General features: G+C 41.1%; 1 long non-coding RNA gene across 1 annotated transcript in view; it reads right to left on the bottom strand.

Annotated features, from left to right (window-relative positions):
- LOC307100527 overlaps positions 1-13209 on the bottom strand; it is a 105193-nt gene extending 91984 nt beyond the window's left edge. The window contains exon 1 of the long non-coding RNA XR_013813610.1: positions 13190-13209. This is a non-coding gene — a long non-coding RNA (uncharacterized lncRNA). The remainder of the gene's footprint in view (positions 1-13189) is intronic.
- Positions 13210-22964: the final 9755 nt, after the last annotated feature.

Raw genomic sequence — 22964 nt, 5'->3', positions numbered from 1 at the left:
TCGATTGTCACAACAACCCTTTAGGGTAGGTCGTCTTATTAGCTCTCTTTTACGGATGAAAACATTGAAGCCAAAGGTCCCATAGCTGGTGAAGACTGTCTGAATTCACAGCTCCTACTTTTAAATGAATCTAAAATCAATGGAGTTGTGTCACATACATGCAGTTCAGGGTTAAAATAAGTAAGTAGGTTGGCAAAAGTCCCAAAAATATCCACGAGCACAGAGGGAACAAATGTGATTTTTTTTTCCCTTCCAATTTCCTTTTAACCTCCTGATTTCTAGAGGGACCATTTTTGCTCTGCGCCTCCTGTTCTTTTGCCTGCCCTCCAATCAAAGATGCTCAAGTGGCCAAATCCACTTAAAATATAGAAACTGTTCCTTCCTCTTGCTTCAGGTGCTTGTCTGTGTGAGGCAACTCTGGGACGTGTGGTGGAGAGGGAGCTCGGAGAGCGGGGGTAATTCCCATCACTAAAATTAAATTATTAATCTTTTATCAATTAATTGGATGAGGATTGGTGGGAAAGACAGGCCCTCAGCTCAGCAGAGCTCTACTGGGTGCCAGATAAAACAAGAAATCTGCCAGGGTGAGATGGTAAGAGGGGAGGAGAAGCCACAGTAGTAATAAGTGTGAGAATCCCCTGGTTTCAGGAGCGGGAGAACACACCAGCTCCCAGGAGGGGAGACGCGGAATCACTGAGATTTCTCCAGGGGGGCCTTGACGGAATCAGCCCTCCAGGCCTTGTAAAAAGAAACTCGACTGCTTGCCCAGGAGTTGCTTTTCTTAATTCTCTCACAGACTGAGGAAGATCAAATCCCAGAGAAGGGAGGTTTCTAGCCGCCCTTTGAACAGATGGAAAGTATTCTTACTCAGAATGCTGTTCCTTAAAAAATCAAAATAGCTTATATAAATAAATCACATTCATTATTAAAATATCAAACTGTTTCAAATACATATTTTTTAAAATGCTTTTTTTTTTTTTTACTTGAAATTCCACTACTGAGATAACCATTGTTAACATTTTAGGAAGCATCATTCCATGCATCTCTTTTGGCTCATGGGGAAGTATGGACAGTTACAAAATTCCAGTTATTGGTTTATTGAACAAATATTTACTGAATACCTACTATGTACCACAGATCATAATACATGCTTTTCTTTAACCATTTTATTTTCATTTTGTAAATATATTTTTATTGATTTTTTTTAAAGAGAGGGAGAAATAAAAACATTGATGAGAGAAACATAGATGAGCTGCTTCCTGCACACCCCCTACTGGGGATTGAGCCTGCAACCTGGGCATGTAACCTGACCAGGAATTGAGCCTGCGGGAATCGAGCCTACAACCTCTTGGTACATGGGACAACACACAACCAATTGAGCCACACCGGCCAGGGCACTTTAAGCTTTTTTAAACTCAATAATATTATATGAGCTTATTTGCGTATCAGTAGCTGTCTACATTATCATGAATCATAGCATCATGTTTAATTGTAATTCCAGTGATGGACCTTTACATTTTTTGCAACTTCTTGCCATCAAAAACAATGATGCAAGAAGAAGCCTTGTAACAACATCTCTTTGATTATGTCTTCCAGATGACATCACTGGGAATTCAGAACACCCCACATTATATAATACTTCACTATTCTACTTGGCATCCTATTGATTGCATGACGATAAAGAGACTGGTTTCATATGGGGACAGGAGATTTGACTTTGGGTGGTGGGCACATGATGCAGTAAACAGATCTTGTAACACAGAAACCCACGCTTGAAATCTATATGTTCATGTTGACCAATGTCACTCCAATACATTCAATAAATAAAGTGAAAGACACTGGTTTCAGGAAAACTGACCTTAGAATTGGTCTCATTGCATCCCAAGTAATATTGTATATATCTGGCTTTCACTAACAAATTTGAGAGAGCAAGGTTTGACAGATGAGGAAACAGAATTACAAAATATATGTGTGTGTGAAAGAGAGAAAGAGAGGAGCCTACAGATAATTCTCTGAAACTAGAAACCAGGTATCCCAACAATACCAGAGTGAAGCCCAGCAGGTATGTGTCCACTGGACCAAAAGAAGACTCTGGTAGCCCCACAGAGCCTTCTAGATAAAAAGTTCCCTGAGGGTAGAGGTTATACCTGTATTTCCTGTATCACCGATGTGTTTCCAGTGTCTAGCTTGGGGCTTGGAATATGAAAGGTACTCAATAAACAGTTCTGGATTTCATGGACAAACCACCAAACAGGTCTTCCTGAACCACAACAAACCATGGTCAGTTTCCCACCCTCATCCCCACTCAGCAATCGAAACTCTGAAATGAAGCAAAGAATCCATAGCTCTCTGTGTGTGTGTGTGTGTGTGTGTGTGTGTGTGTGTGTGTGTGTGTGTGTGTCGCTCTTATCCTACAATAAATAGAAGTTTTCTCCAAAGCAATGTCAGATCCTTGAACTGAAGGACTTAAGCTAAGGGAGCTGGGAAAAAAGTAAACGAGGAAGAGGTATTATCCCAGAGTGCTTTATTTATCCTTCCTGAAAATTTCCTCCCAACTTCTATTAGCAAATTCTGTTCATCTCTCCCATCTCTGCCCCCCCTCCTCCTCCTAACCCATATTACCTCACCCTCTGCCTCTGTCAGAAATCTGTCTTGCGTACTAATTCATATATATACATACCTTATATATGTAAAGGAGCATTACCAAGTGGGTGGTTCTTGAACACCAGCCATTCATCATGCATATTGATCACTGGGGTAGTATGGTATGAATCAGAGAGCAGCAGTCATTAAATCAAAGATTTATACTAGTAAAAGAGCGCCAGGGCAATTCATCAATTCCCTACCACCCTCGGTGATTAATTAGGTCCCATTCTGACAGCTCAGAAGCTGGTTCACAATTAAGGCTATTACAGCTCTGAGGTAGGCTGCTTTTTTCTTTTTCCCTTTCCTTTAGGGAAAAAGGGGGTGGGGGGACACTAGTCTGTTAGGCTTATGCCATCCTATACTTTTCTTTCATAGCATTTATCACGGTTTACAAACACAGAGTTATCAATGGGATTATGTTTAAATCCTCTTTCCATTAGTCCATAAGGTCCGCAAAGCCTTAGAGCCACTAGCACAATGTCTAGCGCGTAGTAGGTGCTTAATAAATGTATGTTGAGCAAATGAATTATTAACCAGATGCTTCTGATGCTTCAGGCCCAGATGTAGCATCCCTTACAGTGATACTTCCAACGTTTCCCACTGGTTCTTATTTTTTTTAGAAGTTAAAGTGAATCTTCCTAGACTAGGAAACCACACTGGAAAATTGTTTAGCAATCTTAACTGAAGCCACCACATGCATACCTACTGACCGAGCAATTCCAATCCTTGGTATATACCCAACAGGAAGGTGGACAAATGTTCCCCAAGACACATACAAGAATGTTCATTCACAGCAGCACTGTAATTAATAGACCAATCTGGAAACAATCAATTGCTCAACAGAAGAATGGAAAAATAAATTGTGGTATGTCCATAAGTGAAAAATTGCACAGCAATGAGTCTGAACAGACCATCGCCTCATGCAGCAACATGGATAAATCTCTCAAACATTATGTTGACAACATGAAACCAAACGCAAAGGGGTAGATGCTGTGTGATTCTACTTACATCATGGGCAAAAATGGGCAAAACTGATTTGTAGCATCAGAAGTTGAGATAGCAATTGCCTTTGACAGGTTAGTGACGGGGAGAGGGCATGAAGGAATCTTCTGGGTGCTAATAAGGTTCTAATTCTTCTCTGGGGACTGGTTACCCAGATATGTTCCTTAGTTAAAATTCATCCTGTTATTTTCTAGTGTTTCATTTTGTGATAATAAATAGAGTTATATGATTAGTGTTCTTTTCTGTGTGTGAGAGTTCAATCAAAATAAATTTTTTTAAGATAACCTGGTCTGTTGGTCTCTGTGTGCTGGAAGAGTAAAATGAGGCTGTGAGAGAAGACTGCCTTTCTGACTTCAGCTCATGAGCCTGCATCATCTTTCACAATTTCCCCGGCAACACGTGCAAAGCCAAGCCTCCTGTAAGTTGAGAGGGTTTAGAAGAGGTGGGTGTGGTAAGAAATGCTGCACTTTGGGGATATTCAGAGATTTGTGATAATCCCTAGCATTAGACTGGAAAACTAAGACCTGGATTTATAATAACAAAGCCCTCCAATGTTTTGAAGATTTCATATATATTCAAACACTGGTTTTGTGCGCTTTTTACATGTTCACTCATTTATTACTTAAAACACCTTATGAGATAGCTAAGAAGTCCCCCAACTGTAAAGAGGGTGAATCACGTCCACTGTCTGAGCCTCAGATCCAAGTCTGTACAATTGGAAATAAAATGTCATGCCCATATAGCAGTGGTTATGAGAAGAGGCTCTGGAACAAGACGATCAGGGTTCAAATCCAAGCTCTGCAATTTACTAGGTATATAACCTTAATAAAATATTTAACCTCTCTCTGCCTCAGGTTTCTCATTTGTAAAATGGGATTACTATTATTTGTCTACCTCACAGGATTATTACTAGTACAAGGAATAATGGATATCTATATCTATCTATCTATCTATCTATCTATCTATCTACCTACCTAACTTCTTCTATCTCTATTTCTATCTCTACATCTATATATAGGTGTTGAAAGCTACCCATTGCCTTCACTAACAGAAAGAGGTGGACAAGGAACCCGGAAGGCTGGTCAACCTTGAGGCTCTGGCAAGGGTCAGAGCCATACACCCACTGTCTGGTGGAGACAAAGGTAGCTGAAGCAACTTCAACCTTTTAGTCTCATGTAAATCGTTACTGATAAGATAGTTTGCCTGGTACTGGAAATTGCCTGCCTAAGGGCTATGGGTGTATCCCAAACCTGAATAAAAGGGATCGCAAGGCCAGAGCAAAGCGGAGTCCTCTCTTGGGCTTCCTCCTGGCCCCCAATTCCCAAATTCGTATTTTCTTGTCTTGTCTCTTTCATTTGTGTGCAGCCTCCTCCAGAGCCCGAACTCTGAACCTGAACCCTGAACCACACGGGACGTGAGGGGTACACTCGCATATAGGACTTAGTTATCTACTTCATAGGATTATTATAAGGAGCAATGGAAATCTATGTTTATCTATATCTATATGGCATATATACCCTATCCTAGATAATAAAAGGCTAATATGCAAATTGACCGAACAGCAAAACGACCGGTCGCTATGATGCACACTGACCACCAGGGGGCAGATGCTAAACGCAGGACCTGGCCCCCTGGTGGTCAGTGCGCTCCCGCAGGGGGAGCACCACTTAGCCAGAAGCCGGGCTCACAGCTGGCGAGCGCAGTGGAGGTGGCAGGAGCCTCTCCCGCCTCCACAGCAGCACTAAGAATGTCCAACTGACGCAGCTGGACATTCTTAGTGCTGCTGTGGAGGCGGGAGAGGCTCCTGCCACCTCCATCAACTTAGCTATCAGTCAGACATCCCCCAAGGGCTCCTGTACTGCAAGAGGGCACAGGCCAGGCTGAGGGGACCCCCCTGAGTGCACAAATTTCATGCACTGGGCCTCTAGAGTGTGTGTGTGTGTGTGTGTGTGTGTGTGTGTGTGTGTGTGTGGCATTTAAAACTATGCATGGCACATAGTAAGTCCTTAATCAATGGTAGGTATTTATTAATTAGAGGCCTGCTGCACGAAATTCGTGCAAGGGGCTCGGCCCCGCCACCACAGCTTCATCCAGAAGGATGTCTGGTCTAATTAGCATATTATGCTTTTATTATTATAGATATCATTATTTTTATATTATTTTACTTATATATCTACTCTTCAAAAGGATCAGCAAATAATACATATTCAATTAGTATAATTTTTACTAAAACAAAACTGTCACTAATTGTTCTACACCTATTTAAGATCTATTATTTTCTCTCAACCACAATGACCACAGATATCTCTAATGTTTTAAATTTTAAAAAACTATTTTATAAGACAAATAAAATATAGCATTCTTTTCAGAAGGATTCATTGTGTGTTCTCCCGTGCATTTAAACTATGACTCAATATACCAAAATCTGACTTTTTCTTACTTTTTAAAAATTCGCCCATCCTAGTCAGATTCAATACAAGACTTTCATCCTTAGAACATAAACCTCCAATTACTTCATTTGTTCACTCATTCATTTATTCATCAAGTGTTTGTCCAGCACCTTTTGTCAGTGTTTAGTGATCTCAGTTGTAAATAACAGAAACCTCAGGCAAACAGATTTTGTAATGAGAACGTATGGCACATGACAGGAACCTCACAGGCAGTTGTGCAGGCTGCTTGTTTGCTTGGACTCAGCAGCTCACTATGTCATCAAGGACCCATATTCTTTCCATCTGTCCACTCTGTCATCCTCGGTGTTGACCTCATTCAAACCTCAGCCTGATGACTGCAATCGTTGCAGGGTTGGCCAACCCTATTGGTCCTCTATCTCACAGCCATACTCTCCCACAACTTCCTTTCTCACAGAAGCCCAGTTTTGTTCAGGCATCAGTGTACATCATTAATTCTTCCTGAATGTAGATGGTAATTATCTAAGCCAATTATGGTCATTCCATTGGTCTTCCTACATTGTTTGAGGCAAGCACATGTCTTGGCAATATTAGGGGAAGTCAACATTGACCCTTTTAGAAATGTTTTCCACACTCATATAAAGGGACATGAGTCAGGAACTTGCCCCTTTTCCTGCTGCTAGACTCTTGTCTCTCCTGTGTGAGATGATTTCTAGAACTGGTACAGCCATCTTGTTACCACTTAGAAAGCTACCAACACACACTATAAGAAGATGCTAGGTATCTCTTGCTCCTGGAATTAATCAACCTTAGAACTGTCCTACCTCTGGAATTCTTGCTATGTGATAAATTATAAAATAAACCCATATTCTTTAAGCTGATTTTAGTTGAATCTCTGAGAAAATTATAAAGCACTGTTAGACACATATAGTTATCACTACACAAACACACCTACTACAGGAAAGAAAAAGATAATCTCTCTCTGAGGATTTCTCTTACAATAGCAAAAAAATTACCCAGATGTCTCAACCTTTCTCCCTTCTCCCCCCACTTCTTCTCAATTCTAATTGGCCAGTAGCAGATCAAATGTCCATTTTGAACTAATCACACACTAGAGGAATTGAATTACCCTAAATACAATTAGGCCCATGCCTGTGATCTGGGACTGGGATCATCTGTGTCAGAGGTAACTGGCTGCCTGGAAGAGGGGTGACTGACTGAATAAAATGAGTTCTGTTAGGAGGAATGGGCTGGATGTTAGATATGCATCCTGCATATTACTGTGTGCATACTGTGTACTGGACTTGGGACTCCCCAGTAATAGGAAGTGTTAAGAACAGTTCTACTTCAATAGTCAAAGTCTATATCCTATTTTTAGAATCTCAAAACCTCTTAAATCTAAGCCAAGTCATAAGATTTCTAACAACTCTACTTGGGCTCAGGTCCAAATGTGGATTTTGCTAACAGAGATCTTATCTGAAGTAAGGTCGAAGCAGGTTTATTCCCACCTCCCACTAACTTTACAGAGCTGTAGAAACAATTTGTAAGCATACTGGTATATTCAGGAGTACTTACTTGCTTCCAGGCACGTTTCTAATATCCTCATTTCCAATCAAACTTTTCTGAACCTAGGTCGTCAGACTTCCTGGAGCCAAGAGAACCATTCCCCACATTCGAAAGAGCTTTTCTCCTTTGGAGGTGGCATGATACACTGGTTAAGATGGGGTTCAAATCCGTGATCAACCACTAACTAGGTGGTCCTTGGAGAAGGTGCTTAACCTCTCCATGCTTCAATGTCCTCAACCATAAAATGTGAATGATAACCATAGTTCCTACCTCTTAGGGTTGTGAATGTACCAAATTAGTCAGTGCATGGGAAGAGCTAAGCACAGTACCTGGGAAATAAAAGTTCTCTTAATAAGTATTAGCTGTCCCTATATTTCTCTCTCCATGTCCATCCTTCTTCTCTCTCTTATTGCATCATCCTAGAGCTACATCATCATCATTAGCAGAGCTAACTGATTGATCTTTCTGGTTGGGTGTTGTCAGTCAAACAAATAACTTGAATTTTTTCCCCATTTGGTTAGACAAAGTCACTATTGGGTATAATAGTGAACTTGGCCAATTAAAAAATTTTAAAACATATATTTACATGGTAATTCTCTCCATCCTGAGCTTTCTCAGAGGTCCTAGCACTGGCCTCTCTAAGCCAGGCCTCTGGAGTCCAAGTGGTTCCATTTTCTTTTGGCTGCTTTCCTGGCTTTGAGCCAGCTCCTCTCCACAGCCTCAGAAAGCCTAAGCTTCGACAGTGCCTTGGGGACCTAGCTTCATTGACTCACAAAATCAAAATATACAAATTCCCCTTTTAAACTATGATATATAACTGGGAGAATATTGCCTCTGCACTGCATTAGGGCCCGCCCTATTACCTTATGGAATTACCCGCAGTGGCAGAAATCCATTCACCTGATCCACTGGTACCCTGGGGGCAGCTCAGATAGCATAAAGCCAATTGATAGATGTATATTTGATATATATTTTATGCCTGGAATTTATGTCTTTTCGTGTTTCATTTGCCATTCTCACTTCATGCCACAGGAGAACTAGGGAAATTTTGAGAGGAACGGAGAAAGAAACACCAAGGAAGAACAGGGTGGAAATCAAAACAGCCATTTTTCTTCCTGATCTAAAATCTTACACCTGAGCAGCCTGATCAGTTCTAAAACAAAGAGGAAGTGTTCCCTGCCCTCCTCCTCTCAGGAAGGGGTTATGAGAAGAGGAGGAGCTAAATCTGGGAGAACAGGAAAATGCTTTCCCTACAAACCAGCAGCTGAGCCAGGTCCCCATTACAAAGTATATGTGGGAGCGGGGAAGGGAAACCGAAGATATAAACAATCATAGACCTGAAGGTATGCATTTTATTCCATACAGTTACCAAGACCCTGCCACACATTTCAGGTCATTTCACTCTCAAGGTGGTCAAAACAGATATTTTCAGCCCCGTGTTTCTGACGGTCCAAAGAGGAGAATGACCTGCCCAAGATCATGGCTTGTGGCAAACTAGACTTAGATCCAGCCTTCCACCTCTTGAATGTGTGTACCAATGATGATGCATAAGCTTCTACGTACAGGGAGAGAATTCATGGTCATGCACGTCATTCAAACCCCTACTATATGTCCTATATTTTCCAATAGCTTAATTTTTAAAAATTTATACCAGTTTATAACAACATCTTCCCCCTTCCCCCCCCCCCTCTCTCATCCAATACTGACTGTAACCCTGTGAAAGTAACACAAGGGAGTCTGACTCCAGGAACCGTGCTCTTAGCCACTCCACCACACTGCTTCTCTATCAATTCATGAGTGAAGAAATGAAAGTCTACACCTAAAAGATAAAGTTGGCAATAAGACCAGGTCTCCTATTGGCTCAATAAGGATAGGACCCAGGGAGAGACAAAATCAACTGACCCAGTCCCCTTGATTAATTCCTTCTACTCCATTCATGGGCTACTAAACTAGCTCCATTGGCTTTGGCTACCCAGGATGGCAACTGTTCAGTTCACTTCACAGAGTAATTACTGAGCACAAAGCTCTATGCCAGGCCCTGGTAATTCAGTGTGAACAAGATAGGCATAGTCCTCCTTCTCGCAGAGCTTACAGCCGGAAGGGTAAAGTAGATACTACGCCAGGAACAATGAGAGTAGCTAGCCTTTTTCATAGACTCTCCATTGGAAGAGATAGAAGTCATGCAGTCTGGCCCACCTAATACAGAAATCTCCTCCACAATCTCTCCTGTAGAAAGGCATGCAGCTTCTGCTGGAATCCTCAAATCCAGAAAGGCCCTCTTCCAACAACAGTGCATTCCAGTTTAATCATGAAGTTTTCCCATATATTTAGTACACATCTTCTGCCCTACTATGAAAGTAACCCTGTGAAAGCAACGCAAGGGTTACTTTCAGCCCTACAACATTGTTCCAAACATCTCTTCTGCAGCTCACAGAGCAAGATCTATCCCTCTTCAACATAGCAGTCCTTCAACACGATTGAGGACAGCTTCAAGTGACCCTTGAGTTTTCTCTTTCTGAGACTATATTTCTCCTCTTCCCATCAAACATTATCTTAGGCCTTGGCTTCCTAAATTCTTCCCTGCTGGGTGTTATTGAGTTTGCCAGTGAAGTAACAAAAAGAATTCTTTAAATGGAGTCTGACCAACAGGGTTAAGTAGAACTATGATGTACCTTGAAAAGGATCCTGCAGTCCTATTAGTTACTGTATTCATGGTTTTAGTTTTAATACTGATCACACATAATTGGTGCATGTTGCACTCAAATATTTGCCAACATTTTCAAAGACAAAGTTATCAAAGTCACTTTTCTCCCAAACCTCTACTTGGGCAACAGTATTTTGTTTTTTGGGTGTTTTTGTTTGTTTGTTTTTTTATTATTACATGCAGGGCTTTCCACTGTCTTCTGTTACACTTAAACTTGGTGAAAGTCAGATGGCATTTTTGTACTTGTCGAATAACCAATCCAGTCTTAGGTTTAAAAAAAAATTATTTTCATAAGAAATCTATTAAGACTAAGCACTTCATGAGCTGAGTGGTCTTTGCTGAAGAGTTCACTTATGAAGCAGGATCCATTAATAGGGCGTTTCATATGGAAAATCTCTTCTCTGAAGCTTCTTATTCTCCTCACCACCAGTTCTAGAGTCTATGCCTTGGCTTCCCTCTTGCCCAGCCTTTGTAAACCCTGCCCACCTGCCCCTTCTCCACCATCCCAGCTCCAACCATATGTCTCCCTCTTCAATTATGAAAACAACCCAGTGCACCCCTAACTCCAACCAACAAATTTGTTATCTCAATATACATAGTCGGAAAATAAAATTTTAAATTTTCTTTTATGCAACAGGCCTACCCTTCTCGGAAGTAAATGCATGTAGTGAAATAGTACTCAGTATTCAGAAAATATTTATTGAGCACATACTATGGGCCAGACATCCATCCTTGAAGGATGCAGTGATGTGCAATATCAGACATGTGGCACTTACCGTCTAAGATAGACAGCAATCAACTAAACATACAGTCAATGTACATTACTGGCATAATAAGCGCTGTGAAGGAATGACAGGAGGATTTGCTGCCAGTGGGTCAGGGAGGGGTTCTCTTAACAAGAGGTAAATGAGCTAAGGGTAAGGAAGAGGGAGGATTAATGAGAGTATTCACTTATTTACAATTCTGAAGAACTGGAAACAACATAAATGCCTACATAGAGGGATCAGTTGCGGCAGATCCACATGACAGACTACTACAACTCCTTTAAGAATTAAGTTTTTGATGCTAAAATATTACAAAGATTTAAAAACTTGCAAACCAACCTAACTTTAAAAATATTACTGTAAAAAACCCTTAAATATAATGTTAACAATGAGGATCCACAGTACATTATGCAAATTGATTCATTCCAGGAATTCAAAAGTATTTCCATCTTAAAAGCCCATTAATAAAATTCATCATATAAATAGGTCAAAGGAGAAAAATATGATTACCAAGAAAACTATCAAAAGCATTTGATAAAAGTCAAATGAACTTTATTCTTCAAAAAAGAAAACCCTTACTTTTTGAAAAAGGGCATATATTCCCCCAAATTAAGAATCATACTAATCAGTGAAACACTAGAAGAATCCCCACTGAAGTCAGCAATATGACATGGGGACGGTCTCTCATATTTGTTATTTAATATTATTCTAAAAGTACCAGCCAGTGTATGTAAAATCAACAAAATGAGGGATGCAACTTTTGGAAAACAAATACACAATTATCATCATTTGCATATTATATAGTGATACTTGGAAAACACAAAAGAAAAAATAGAAACAGAAAAGCATGATAAAGTGGCCATTTACAAAAAATATATACAAAAGTCAATACTGGTCTTATAAACTAACAATAACTACTTACAGAATATAGAAGAAAAGAATACCATTCACAAAAGCAAAAAAAAAAAATGTTAGAGCCTAAAACATGAAATAAATATAACAAAAATGTAGTGTGACATAAAAAAATATAAAAATAAAATTACTGAGAGGTACAAACAAACAAACAATGAAGAGACATAGCTTGTTCTCGGATAAGAAGTCTTAATATTATAAAAATACCCACTATCCACAAGAAATCTGTAAAAAAATCAATGCAATCCCAGTAAAATTGACAGATGATTACAAAAGTAACTATTGAAGAGACTATTCACACAAAAAGTGAAACTAGCCCAAAAAATCTGAAGAGAAAAAAAAAGTAATGAGGAGTGATTCGTCTTATAATGTGTGTTATACATATCAAATATATTAAAAAGCTGCAAATTAAAATTTTTGATCTAAAAAATAGACAGATAAATGATACAGACAAGATAGAACAGAAATAGATTTAAATATGCATGAAAATTTAACATGTAATTAAGAAAACATTAGAGTGATCATTTTTAGAAACTAAATACCAAAATCTGAAGGGTACAATTAAAGCAGAGATCAGTAGTCAAGATGAAAGGATGAAAATAGATTAAACATGCCCTGGCTGGTGTGGCTCAGTTGGGTGGATGCCATCCCGTGCACCCAAAGCGCACATGCCTGGGTTACAGGCTTATTCCCCAGTAGGGGGCGTTCAGAAGGCAGTCAATCAATGTTCCCTTTTCACATTGATAATTGTTGTTGTTGTTTTCTCTCTCTCTCTCTCTCTCTCTCTCTCTCTCTCTCTCTCTCTCTCTCTCCCCCGCCCCACCTCACTCTCTAAAAATCAATTTTAAAAAATCTTAAAAGAAAGTAGACTAAACCAAATCAAAAGTTTGAAAAAGAACAAAATAAACCAAAACAAAGCAGAAGGAAGGAAATAAATAGCAAAACCTAATGCTTTAGAAGAAAGAAAAAGGTAAAACTAATAAATAAAAAGCTGGATCCTTCAAGAAATCAACAAAACAGACAAACCACTAACTCACTTAAGAAAATAGTAAGAGAAAAGTACAAATACATTAAATAAGAAATAGTAAAAGGTAAACGGAAAACATCATTAGAAAATGTTTTGTATAATTCTGCACAAAAATGTGAAAGCCTAAGTTAATGGATAATTTTAAGAAAGTACAACTCACCATATTGGTTCCAGTAGACAAAGCTTGAATAGGCCCATTTCCTAGAAGAGAAAAAGAAAATTATCAAAGATCAACCACAAACCAAAACAACAAACAAAAAAGCAGTAGACCTCAATGACTTCATCCAGAGACTGAACCTTCACAGAAAGCATAATCCCAATGCTATTTAACCTGTTCCAGGGAATGGGAAACTTCCCAACTGTTTTCATATGGCAACTATAACATTGATAACTGAATTGAGAAAAGATTGTACCCCAAAACTACAGATCAATCTCACTTGTAAATATGGATACAAAAATAAATAGACTTTTAGCAAATACAATCAAATAACCAATTGAAATAATGTTCCTGCCCTGCAAGGAGAGTTCAATAGGAGAAGACTTATTAATAGAATTCACCATGCTAATAAATCAAAGGGGAAAATCATATGAACCATGGACACTGAGAAGGCACTTGACAATTCAAATTTGTCTGAAATTTGCAAGGCTGTGAATTAAGAAAAAATTCTTTTAAAATATAGGCATCGCTAAAAACATTGGCATTCCTGGGTCTGCTCCCCTTGAAGACAAAGCACATTCCCCCAGGCAAACAGACAAAAGTAGCCCTGCAGTGAAAGCACTGGCTGCAGGCGACTGCCCAGGTGGGCCCAAGGGACCTGAGCAGGTTAAGGGCAGCTGGTACGTTAGGAAACAGACTATGGTAGCAAAGTACCGCTGCCTCAGACTACTTGCAATATGCAAAGGAAAAGGGAAAATATACCTCTTCAATGTTGAAATATGGCTAGATATTTCTACATGCATCATCTAATTTAACCCTCCTCATTACCACCCAAGAAATAGGTAGAATCATCCCTGTTTGTTTTGTTTTGTTTTTTAATCTTCACCTGAGAATATGTTTTTAATGATTTTAGAGAGAAGGGGGAGAGAAAGAGAAACATTGATTGATTGCCTCCCATACCAGAGATCGAACCCACAGCCTACGTATGTGCCCTGACTGGGAATGAAACCCACAACCTTTTGGTGCATGAAACGATGCTCCAACCAACTGAGGCAACTGGCCAGGGCGATCTCTATTTCACAGCCAAAATTTTGAGGAGCAGAGATGCTTAGTGGCTTACTCAGAGTGAAAAAGATGGGTTTGCATTCAAACAGTCTAGTTCACTCTCTTCCTCTCTACCTCTAATTTCCTTATCAGTAATCTTCACCGGCCAAACCCAAAGGTAAGCCAGAGGGTAGGGAACAGGGGGGAGAAGTATAAGGTACACATCTGGAGTTCCTGCCACATAAGACATTCAAGGCTTGAATAAGATATTGCATATAAACATCTCAGCACCTTCTTGGCACCGCTCAAGTTCTCAACAAATGTTGGCCTCGTGAAAGGCTGCTATTACCTTTCATTGGTGAAATGCCCTGAATCAAACAGATTTTATTTTTCAGTCAAAAGCTTGGCTTTTATATTTAAATTTTAAGAATAAAGAGCCACAAAGAAACGACACAGCTGGCCCCATTTATCAATATCCCTGGAAAACTGGTTAAATATTACAAACAAACCAACATCTGGGCAGAGGAGGATGCCGGTAAAATGAGCAACATTGATTTCCCCTCAAAACAACACATTAAAACCATTTTTAAAAGCAGTGCTGACAAGGGACATTTTTACTAAGGCAATATCTTTTGGAGCTGTGGTCTTATTCCGAGAACATGCTCACTGCCCCATATTATAGATAGTAAAGTTCACACTTAATCATTTGTGTCACAAAGACCACCTAAACATGTCAGGAATAATTTCGCATCTATGACCCTTACAGCTGAAAATATAGATGAATGTAATTAACCTACTTCCAAAGTTAAAAAAAACATCCACTCTATTCTCTCCTAACTTGGGAACATATGGTGTCGGATTACATGGTTGGCACCTGGCTGACTGCTGGGTCCATGTGTCGCCTTCTAGCACAAACAGGCAGAGGCAAAAAGCCTGCCCAGAGGCGTCACCAGCCAAATCCAAAATGGGCAGCTCAAGCCACAGGCTTGGCCAGAAACTGCTATTAACATCCTGGTGGAGGAATCAGAGCTCTCAGCACCATGCTTTGAGCCCAGTTTCCCCTCTTGTCCCCTGGCCTCCTCCATAAATGTATTGAGAGGGACCCAGGCGGTTGGTTTCTCCTTTGACACACTTTGTCAACACTCCTGGCTGTATTTATCAGGGAGAAGCTGAATTGGCCTCACCTTTGGGGTTGGCATTCTTAAGTTCGGGCATTTTGAAGCAAGTGAATCAAACCAAATGCTTTCCATCCTAATTAAAGGTGTGCATCATTCTCCCCACCCAAGCTCCCAAATCCTGGCTTGTTTATATGGAGTGAAGAACATTCACCTCCAACCTAGTGTGCAAAGAGCCAGGGGAGCGTCATCAGCTTCCTGGCCTCACTTTTCTGTCCTTCTCTCCCTGGTCTTACTGTAGACCCCCGCTCTGTCTCTGTGGATCAACTCAAACTGCTGATGCACCGTGAGGCTAGTGAATATGGTCCTTCACATCCAAGTCCCCCAAGCTGCCCATTGCAGTACTGAACATCCCTGAATTAAGTTATTCCTCCCTTCTTGTGAATAGTTTGCTCCTCTTTTTTGCTTGCTTTTTTTAAATGCGCCCACCCGTTTCAGGTTGAATCATGGATAGAGGGCTTACCCATGTCTGCTCTGGGAATTAAGAAACCCCAAGGAACTGGATGGAGCTAGTGCAGTCAGAATGAGAAGCAGCCTCCGGAAGGAGACCAAGGGTGGCAGATGTGTGGCCATTTGGGCTCTCCTGGGCCATCCCCTCACAACAAGCTGGGAGGTGAAAGACATCAAGGAGGAAAGGTCACTAAAGGGATTAAAAATGGGTCTTTTTAATCAACTAGAAGGATTCCCCCTAAGACCAAAAAAGAAAAGACCAGCTACATCCACTAGTGAGAAATGGACCCCTCCTACCACTTACCGGTAGAGACTATCCGGCCAGGACAACATAGTGGGATGGAGGACTGTTTTCTTTCCATGACCCTGACTTGGTTGTGGGAGATATCTGCTGTTTGTCTGCCCAGAGTCTGTTTCCTGTTTCTTCTGTTAATAACACTCCCATTTCCTTAATGGAAGGTTTCTTTCCAACTCTAAATGGTTGTGATGGGGTTGCCGATCTTAATCCCTTGCCCCCACCCCCGTCACCACTGATCCAAGTAGGTGAGACAGTTTTCTCATTTTGCTGACATAAGTGAATTAATTCTACGAAGTGGGCATGTACCCAAGCCAGATCAATGAAAACATTCTCTGAGATTTATATAAACCTGGAGTCTAGGAGAGAAAGCATTCTTTTTCCTCTGGAGTCACCAAACTGGGAATATGTCAAAATGGAGCTGCTGGGACCATGTCCTCAGCCATGTAGAGGAAGCCACTGCACAGTCTGTAAGAAGAGGTCCAGAGATGGGAAAGGTACGGAGGAGAGAAAAAGAGATGAGGCCGAGGGGAAATGAGTTGTAGGAGAGATAAAAGAGAAGAAAGACAGGAGAGAGGTTGGGGAGAAAGATAAGGTGGGGGGGATAAGAGACTACAGAGAGATGGGGGGAAAGCAAGATATGGGAAGATAGAGGATTGGAGACAGAAAGAGAGGGGAGCCCAACCAGTGTGGCTCAGTGGTTGAGCATCACCTATGAACCAGGAGGTCACCATTCAATTCCTGGTAAGGGCACATGCCGGGATTGCAGGCTTGATCCCATGTGTGGGGCATGCAGGAGGCAGCCGATCACTGATTCTCTCTCATCATTGATGTTTCTATCTCTCCCTCTCCCTTCCTCTCTGAAATCAATAAAAATTTATTTAAAAAAAAAAAAAGAAAGAGAGGAGAGACATATATAGAAATGGGTGAGAGAAAGGTGAAGGAGAGAAAATGGAGAGAGTGCAATGGGAGAGAGACAGATGGGAGAGGAAAAAAATGGGAAAGAGAGAGATGAGATACAGTGTGATGGGGGAGAGAGAGAAAGATGAGGAGGGAGGGATGAAGTGAGAGGTGGAGGAGAGAGAGAAATGAGGGAGAGAAAGAAGTAAAGATGGGGGTGAGAGAGAAAGACCTGGGGAGAGACAGATGTGAAGACAGAGATGAGAAGGGGTGGGGGAGATGAGAGACGAAGGAGAGAAGACAGAAACCTGAGGACGTCTCTTGAGGTCTTGCTTCCAGGTAACTCTTTTTTTTAAAAATATATATATTTTTTATTGATTTTTTTTTACAGAGAGGCAGGGAGAGGGATAGAGAGTTAGAAACATCGATGAGAGAGAAACATTGATCAGCTGCCTTCTGCACACCTCCCACTGGGGATGTGCCCACAACCAAGGTACATGCCTTTGACTGGAATCGAACCTGGGACCCTTCAGTCCACAAACCGAGGCTCTATCCCCTGAGCCAAACCGGTTAGGGCCCAGGTAACTCTTGTAGCTACTTGCATTCTTATATATTCTAGTTTATAACCAGGTTTGAGTGGGATCTTATTGCTTGCAACCAAGAATGATACCTCTACTGCCCGTAATCAAATCCAATTCTACTGAAAACTTGGCTCTCAACAGCTGTATTATAGAACCCAAGAATGAACCAGAGGTTTCTGATCACCTCAAAACTTAGAATCTACCCAGCCGAATTCCATATTTCAAATATGAGGGAAAATGTAAGTTCCCTTCCTCTGCCTAAAGAGAGCCTGTAAATGTCTTCATTTCTTCCTTCCTACGTCCCAATCTAGATCTGGCTATTAGCAACAAATCACCCACCAGAAGTAGAAAAGACACTACTTGGAGGTTAAAAGCGGCATTCAGGCAAAAATGATGGTGCACATCATACCAAAATTTAATATGTCCTCATGCAAAATAACAATGTGTCTGGTAATACAAAGATTCTTGCAAAGTAGATTAATAACAATCCAATATTATCCTCCTTTAAAAATGAAAATGATTTTTTTTTAAAAAAACAAGCCTAAAGTAGCTAAATCTTGTACCCAATGATGGAGCTGATTTACATAGATAGCATTTAACATCCCATCATCATTATCCTATCAGTCTCCTGTCTAATGTGCAAGCCTAAAAACGTTCAATGTGCTTAGAGGTTAAAAAAAAAAAAGCCCTATATCCACCAGCCAAAATGGTGGTAAATGACAAAATAAAAAAAAAGGAAAAAAAAATTTAGGCAGGCAGATGAATATCAACTGGGATGAGAAAAAAGCCTGTCTCCTCCCTCCCTCCTACTAATATAGTAACCTAAATGATTGAATAAAAGAAAACAAAATATTTAAGGGTAAAATGTTGTTATCAGATGGGGGAGAAGGGAAAGAGAAAAGGAAGCTCTATGCTAATAGTCAAGTTTGCCTCTGCTGGAGAACGCTGCTTTGAGTGTGCCCGCCTTGACTTAAATGGAAAACAAATGTACATGAAACACAATGCATCCTTTAGAGTCAATTGTGCAAATATCTGCAGATACTTTTTCCTTTAAATGTTAAGTGAATTTAATTCTGATGAGAGGAACCAGAGCGTGCTCTGGGGTGACTCATGTGTCTGTGTGAGAGGGAAGCGAAGGGTGGCCTGTGCACATACCGTCCTCATGTTGAGAGCTCCTTCGTGGCCACAGACTTGGCTGTGACCTTGCAAATCCTGTGGCCACTTAGTGCCCCTGCCAGCATATCACGAGGGATGGGAGGCAAAATGAGCCTGGGGGTTTGTAAAGCTGTTGACATCGTCACCCTAACCACTAGGTAGGTTTGAACAGCATCCAGATCCCCTGAGAAGAGCCAGAGTTATGCCAGATGTGTGCAGCCAGGGTGGGTGTGGAGACTACTTTTTAAATCAACTGAAAGAGAGGCTCCTGGAGGCAGAGGGAGAAGAAAAAGGGAAACAGTGGAGCATGAGAAGAGCAGGGAAGTAGAAAAGAGGAGGAAAGAAGGTAATGATAAAAGAGATAAAGAGGTAGCGAAAGGAAAATGAAAACTTTCTTAGCCCGACTGGCGTGGCTCAGCGGTTGAGCGTCAACCTATGAACCAGGAGGTCACCCTGGTCGGGGCACATGCCTGGGTTGCAGGCTCAATCCCCAGTGTGGGGCGTGCAGGAGGCAGCTGACCAATGATATTCTTTCATCCTTGATGTTTCTATCTCTCTTTCCCTTTCTCTCTGAAATCAATAAATAATATATTTTTTAAATAATAAAAAATAAAAACGTTCTCAGCCTCCATACAGCTGGTTCCTTGCCCTGAACAATTAAGGAACCCAGTCTTTCAAATATGTGCTGTAAGGCCCCATACCCACGCCCCTGGGCAGTTGTCACTCACATAATCCGCTGCTCCTTCCTACCGTGCCCAAGTACACATCAGAACCTTTCCAACGCAGCATGGCAGACAATCACTGCTATTGAATAGGACTATGCCACTGATACATAATGCCTGCCCCCGCTCCCGACTTTTCCCAAGGCCTTCGTGTGTGCCTGCTAGCAACTGGCCCATCAACAGCAGGCCTCGCCTGGAATTGTTCCTGATGAGACTGAATTTCATTTACAAGAAAAAGGGACAGAAGTCAATTAAATAGAATGTGATGCCAAGAGAAATATGCAAAAATGTCCCCCCACCCCCAAATTTTTAAACTAACAACCTTGGGCCATGTCTCTTTTTGTCCTACCCCACAGTGTGACAAGGCTAAACCAGACACCCCAGGTTCTCACAGCCAGCAGTCTAGTCGACTAAAGAACAAAGATAAAATACAGTGACAGCTTTTGAATATTAATAGGGCATATCAGCAAGGGTGAGCAGCAAACAGTGGAAGTCATCCACAAGTTCTAAAAGCAGTTCCTAAAAGCCCGAATTCAGCTCGTCGCGCCCCACTTAAGAATTCCACTAAGAAAATGAGCCTTTATTTCAGAAATAAACTTCTGAGATGATGAGAGATAAAAGCAGAAGAAGAAACACGGAAGCACCACAGGACCATCCTTCACTCATCTTCTCCCCTCGGGGCCCATCATGATGCCAAGCACATTATAGATGCCCAATAAATGTTTGTGGCATGAGTGAAAAGAAAAAGAATGCTTTAAAATCCACTTCAGGATGGGAATGGGCCCTGAAAACAGGCCGGCCCCAAGCAGGATTACAGAAACAGAAAATAGAGTTTGAGGTTATTGAGTTTCACTCCAGACATCACCTATAGAATCCTTGGAGAGCTTTCATTACTAAAGGAAAGTAGCCAAGTTTCCCGGGGCACCACAATCCTATCTCTTTTATTCACTCACCTACTATTCAATAAATGTTATTGGTGCCTACTGTGTGCCAGGCACTCTGCAGGGCTCTGGGCTCTGTGGTAAAGAAAGACAAGCAAAGGCCTTGCCCTCATGAAACCTGTATTTGCTTTGTTCCTTCTCCTCGCCCTAAACTATGCCTGGGCCCAACCATCATATGCTTAAGCCATTTCAACAGCCTGAACCACATCCCTGTCATAAATGTCCTCCACCGTCCATTCCTCTTGCCTACCTACTCTGCATTAATTTTCCTATAAGATTACCATCATCATGTTGCTCACCTGCTCAAAAATCTCCAGGGGCTCCCTATCACCTATAATTCATTTTTAATACCATTTATCAACCAGGTACTCCTTATTAGGCATGAGACTAGGATTGTAAGATAAAGTCTGCACTCTTCAACATAGCACTGAGGTCTGTACTGGCTATTTACTGCTGGATGGCAAGTTACTCCAAAACTTAGCAGCTTGGAACAATAACTGAGTATTGTCTTCCAGTTTCTATATGTCAGGAATCCAGGAGGAACCTAGCAGTCAAGTTGCCAGCCAGAGCTACAGTCATCTGAAGGCCCGACCAAGGCTGGAGGATCCTCTTGCAAGAAGGTTCGTCCACATAACTGTTGGCAGTTCCCCACCATGTGGGTTTCTCCATAGGGCTTCCTGATCATGTTCGTAACCTGGCAGTTGGCTTCCCCTAGAGTGACACCTAAGAGAGACAGAGGAGGAGGAAGCCACAATGCCTTTGTGACTTAGTCTTAGAAGTCACACACCATCACTCCTGCTATCTTCTATTAGAAGCGAGTCACTAATCCAGCTTATAGTTAACTGAGGGCAAGCAAGCCCCACCTCTTGAAGAGAGGAATACAAAGAATTCATGGGCTTAACCTAAAACCACCACAAATGCATAATCAGATTATATCATATTGCATCATACATACATATCCTATTATAATCACCACTATCTATAATTGGACCCTACCCCACATTTTCTTATCTCTATGCTGGTATTCTCAGTATTAACTTCTATCCTGAAACCCATATGGCTCTCTGGAATACACTGTACCCATTGTAAACACCAACTCTTTCCTCATATGTTGCTCATGCTCGTGCCCCTGTCCTCTGCCCTCCAAATTCCAGCATAGTGGCTACGATTTTGGACACGGCATTGCCTGGATTCATATCCCATCTCAATTTTTGGCTAGTTATTTAAGCACTGTCTACCTTGATTTCCTCACCTATAAAATGGTGATAACAGTATCTACTTTATAAGCTTGTTATGAAAATTAAATGAATCAATACTTATAAATTACTAAAAATAGAGCTTGCCATGTGCTGTGCTATTATAGTATTTGTTAAATAATACCAATAGGATTCTTCCACTTCCAGTTCTAGTTCCATACTACAGCCCAGAGTGAACACCTTCACGGAACATCTAATGTTGTAATTGTGACCCATTTTAACCCTGGTCAGATCTACAAATGATCACTTAACTCCCTCACTTGTACATGTCTTGCCTCATCTCCCACTTGTTGGTTCCTGGTGGTGTTTAAATTCTGTACTGCTTTAGAGTGCCTAGAAGAGAATAAACATTCAATTCAAAGGGAAGAAAGGAATTAATTCACATTAGCCCCTAGAAAAATTATTCATGCTATTTTTCTAGTCTCTGCATACACCAAGAAACCACACTCTCATTATTTCCATGTGACCATCTGATATTAGAGAGCCAACCCAAATGAGGCTTTCCTCAAGATCAGCCACTAAGGGGAACTTGTGGAAACACCCAAAATGGATGTGGTAGGATCCCCTTAGCCCGGGAGGTAGGGGAGGACAGGTGTGAGCCTCAAAGAGAGGGGCATATTCTGCTATAACCACAGGTAAAGTAAACTTCAATTACAAGGTCATTCATCTTTAAGAGCCTAATTTTTCAAATTCATCACCAACAAATGCTCCTTCTCCATCCTTGACTCAAACACTATGGAATTTCAGGGCTCCCCACCTTCACTTTTTCTCAAAATAGTGGCATTTCCTCCCCCAAGAGTTTACGGCTTCCAGTCAAAACTTATGTGGGGCCCGTTTTATACTTGAAACCTGCTGGTACTCCCAGGTGAACATATAGAAGATAGCAATTCATAGTTACAGGGGGGCTTTGGGAGAAAATGTACCCCTGATTCCCATCACAGATAGAAGGTAGTAGTGGACCTAATTCAGCCACTAGAACCTTCATTAATTTCTTCATTCATTCATTTTTCAACTAATGCTTATTAAGCATTTACTAGGGACAGTAGGTAATACCAAGAAGTAGAACACCAGTTTCAAGTAAGTTACCTGGAAGAAGTCTCCCACTCTGGTATCAATTTCTTTTCTATAAAATGAGAAGGTTGGACAGTCTCTAGGGTTCTTTCCACTTTTAAAAAATTGCTGTTTTTCTGATTCTAATGCATGATATGCTTTGCCAGGCAGGGTTGCTGTGAAGATGAAGTTAGAAAATGTGCATGAAA

This window comes from Cnephaeus nilssonii (assembly GCF_951640355.1).
Source record: "Cnephaeus nilssonii genome assembly, chromosome: 5".
Classification (NCBI taxonomy): Eukaryota; Metazoa; Chordata; class Mammalia; order Chiroptera; family Vespertilionidae; genus Cnephaeus; species Cnephaeus nilssonii.
Note: the sequence above shows the minus strand (reverse complement) of the source record. Positions and strands in the feature narration are given on the sequence as shown.